We start from the raw sequence: 4,370 nt of genomic DNA, 5'->3' as shown, positions 1-4,370 counted from the left end.
GGCAGACAGAGGTACCGCTCTAGTGCAGCCTGCTATCTCTCTGTACGGGAGAGGAAGATTGCAGGTGGGAGCAGGAATATATAGCACACCACAGTATCAAGTGGTCCCACCTTATTAGGTAATGCTCCAAGTCTGTCATCAACATTCAAAGCCAAAAATATACTTACCCAGCTCTAGATTTCTAGCTAATGATTGACACAGGCATGTATACCAGGAAGCGGCCTGTTGTGTGGCTCAAGGGGAGCGTGGAGCGTGCCAGGACCCTTTTCCTCCCAGATGGATCTGCCCCAGCCCTGGGCTGCCCCTTGCACGGCTGCGGCACGTTGCAGGCTCACATCTACCCTGCGGCTGGCTAAATGCAATTAGATCTTTCTCCTCCTCTGTAGTTTTCAACTAAGCTGATAGCCAAAACCCCCATTATTTAACCTCAGAGCATGATTTTGTACTCTTCACTGCTGTATTTCATCCCAGTTTGAGCCCAGGCAATTTCAACCCAGAAGGTCACCCTGTGCTCTGTGAGAGAAATCCTGCTCTTCTGCTGGTTTAAAAAACTCAGCAGTGTTCTGCTCCACATGCCCACTTTTTCTGTACTACAGCAAGGAGCAAAAATATTAAGTTTTATCCTAAAAATCCATCTTCTTGGCTGTTAGCTGATAACTCCCATGGTAGCCTCTGCTCATCTGCTACCACCTCCCCCATGGCCGGTTCCTGACCCACCTCGCCAAGCCTAAGTGACACCATCCCACAGGGCAGCAGGCCAAAAGCTTTTGACGTCTGCATAGACTAGATGTACCGTATTTCTTTTATCTAGGAATTGAGCCAACTTTGCAAAGATTGATATTAGCCCAGGCATCGTTTCCTTCCTGAAAATTCACTGCGTACATTATCCCTTTACACTTTATATCTTTAGTTTTCTTCAAATTTCTCCTGAAAGTTTGCCCACTATTAACGTAACAGAACTTGGATTGGTCCTGAACACTTTTTTTTGTCCATAATTTAAGCAGATTTTGACAATTCTTTGGATTAGTCTCAATCCCAGTCTTCTCAATCGGTATCCTAAATTCACCAAATTTCTCACTAACTTCTAATCTTTCAAATTCTGTACTTGGTAATCAAAATCCTTACTTGCAGATCTATTTTTGACATAATTTAAACAGAGCGAGCTTGTGTTGAATCATCTCAGTTTTATTTTCTAAGAGAAGAAAATCTCCATCATTTTTCTCACCTGAAAAGCAAATACACAATAACATGATCTTGGGGATTACCTAATGGAAAATTCTATTTACTTTAATATCCAGGAGCTCTGCTAATATTAGTAGTTTGCAGTGTGCACCTGCAAAGCTAAAGTCTCCCCAAATGCCAGCATTTCCAGCTACATTAATCTCTAGTGACATTAGAAAGATCTCTATTCATATATCTTGTTTTCCTTCCTTCCCCCTGCTATTCAACCCCGATATCTCCCGCCCTGTCCCTTATCTCAGTTCCACCAAGTGTCAAGGACTCCAGACCTTTGGACCAATGCAGGCCTCAGCTACAAGGACCTCTGTTCATCCTGATTACAATATCCATCTCTCAGGGCTTATTCCAGCCAAGACTATCATCAATTAATTCTTCCTGGCAGAGGAAAATGTATCTTGACAACTTAATTGCCAGACTCTGTAAAAGCTGTCATGGTCAAGCGAATTCCTACCAATGTCCACAGAAATGACACCTGAACCTTATCAGAAAGGAGAGATTATTTGCAAACCAAATCTGCAGTTAAAATAGATTGACTCAGCATGTTCTGTCAAGATCAAAGCAATTCTCTTCCAACTAAGTTATTAAATTTGGGGAATAGTTTGCAATAGGAGACAGATTAAAGGGACAGGACAGCAAACACCTGTCAAGGATCTACAAAAGAAATTTGGATCTAGAAAACATCACCACAGCAATAGCACGTGCCTGCTGTCCCCCACCGCGGCCGAAGCACATAGTGCTCAGCTTCAGATCCCTGCCTTGTGCACAAGGAAGATCTATGCAGCAACCCTACAAGTGAGCTGCTGGCTTCACAGAGAGCAATTCGGCAGAGATTTTTCCACCAGCCATTTGTCTGGCAGGACAGAGCCTTTCAGGACCTGCTGCACCTTCTAGTGCACCTTCTGGTGCAGCACAACCCACCCAGGCTGGACAGGGAGCTGCAAAGAGGGAGACCTTTGGTTGCCCACATGTGTTTACATTCTTGTGTTTGTGCAACCTCCACTTCCAGTCACTCTGTGTTGATGTCTACCCATTTATTTTCCCTTCATCGGGCGTGTTGGGAGAGGGTGGCTCTGCAAAGCCCACCTGGCCGAGCAGCCCTGGACATGGGCACTCTGCTCCTTTCTTCTGCTGCCTTTCCAGGTTACCTCTAGTCACAGCTGTGAGTCATCTGTCACCATTTCTGCAGAATTTCACTGACACAGAACAAGAAAGGAAGTGACCCCTTTGAGGCCAGAAGGCAATAAAGCCAACTCACCTGTTTTTCAGAAATATAGGTGGAAATTGTCTATGTTTGCCATCCACAAACCAAGCGTGCAGTTGTTACTACACCTAACACTAAACTGTTTCTTTTGGGACCTTCAATGTCAAGGCGAATCATGAATTCTCATCTGGATTTGGAATTTGCAAGTAGTTTCATTTACATCTTATCATTTTCAGTGAACAACTTAAGTGGAATTGCTCATACCTTCATGCAGGGGAAAGCGTTGAAAGTTCTTGTGTTGTAGTCCTGGTGGGAGGGCTGGGCAGCAGGAAGGCTCCGGCAGCAGACTGGAGTAGGGATATCCCCAGGAAATGGCCTGGACAAGAGCTTGCTGTAGTAGGGAGGCCCTCGCAGGAAAGGACAGATGTGCTAACAGATGCCAAACAGGAGCCCTAAAGAGAGGAAAGAGAGAAGACCATTCACCAGTCCCGAGGATAAAAGCAGATGGGCCATGGAGCGGAAGTTGTGATAATCAAGGGAAATCATAGTATCATAGAATCATTTAGGTTGGAAAAGACCTTTAAGATCATCACATCCAACCATTAACCTAGCACTGCCAAGTCCACCACTAAACCACATACCTAAGCACCACATCTACGCGTCTTTTAAATACCTCCAGGAATGGTGACTCAACCACTTCCCTGGGCAGCCTGTTCCAATGCTTGACAACACTTTCGGTGAAGAAATTTTTCCTCACGTCCAATCTAAATCCACCCTGGCACAACTTGAGGCCGTTTCCTCTTGTCCTATCGCTTGTTACTTGGGAGAAGAGACTGACATCCACCTCGCTACAACCTCCTTTCAGGTTTTCCTCTTGTACCAGAGTCTGTTTTAATGCTCTACAGACCCCCCACACCTCACTCCGTGAGCAACTTCTAATAAAGAACCTAATTTTTCTTCAAATCTGAAGTATACCACATATAAAATTCAAAGAGCTCAAAAAAACTCTCTCAAAACCAACGGTGCTGATTATCCCAGAACTCAACAGCCATTTTACAGCACAATGGGTAGAATGGTAAGAAAAATACAGCAGCTCTAATTTCAAAGCTACTGGAATTAACTAACAAAAAAACTTCCAAGATTCATGCATTGTGGAGAATAACAGTTTCTCATTCTCAGAGATGGTGCTGGCAGAGTGCAATGATTAAACAGCAGTTTCTTCACCCTTCACCTGCCTCCATTGCCAAAGCTACAAATCCAGCTCACTTCATTGATGCTAAAATATTTATTATAGAAATTTTAAAGAACATCTGATATAGGAACTGACAATCTTTGTCCCAGGCAGTATCTACCTCCTAAAAGCTAGAGCAGAAGAGAAGAGTCTGTTAATGCAGTAAAGGAAATCACAACCTGATGACACAGCTAAGAGTATGAAATACACCCTGCCAGAGCCAATTCTCAGCATACAGAAGAACTTGTAATTTCAACCAAGTCAGTAGAATTACACTCAATTGCACCAGGCCTATTTTATTAGAAAACAGGTCACAAAACAGTCACTGAGATAAACCTGATAGGACACAGCTAGACATACAGAAAAGATAGGAAGTAAGCCCAGACACCAATAGTCCAGGCCAAACGTCATGCCAGACTTTACAATGAACAAGGGCAGGATGAGGGGAGAGAAAAGCTGTTCATCAGCATTTTATGCTCAGGCAGGCAGGCCACTGCAGTAAGCACAGCTCTGCCTCACTTTGCTTACCAAAGAGCTTCGCATCTTCCACAAACTTCTGCGTTCTCCTTCGGACATTCCCAGAATCTGCCAAAGCTTTCCGGTATCGCTCCTGTAACCACAATAGCAAGGGGAGACATCAAACAAGGAGGTAAACCCCATTTCCTGACAAGTTGCCAATCCCTTAGAAACACTTTAAGA

This window comes from Pygoscelis adeliae, unplaced genomic scaffold (genome assembly GCF_000699105.1).
Source record: "Pygoscelis adeliae isolate BGI_AS28 unplaced genomic scaffold, ASM69910v1 Scaffold431, whole genome shotgun sequence".
Taxonomy (NCBI): Eukaryota; Metazoa; Chordata; class Aves; order Sphenisciformes; family Spheniscidae; genus Pygoscelis; species Pygoscelis adeliae.
Note: the sequence above shows the minus strand (reverse complement) of the source record.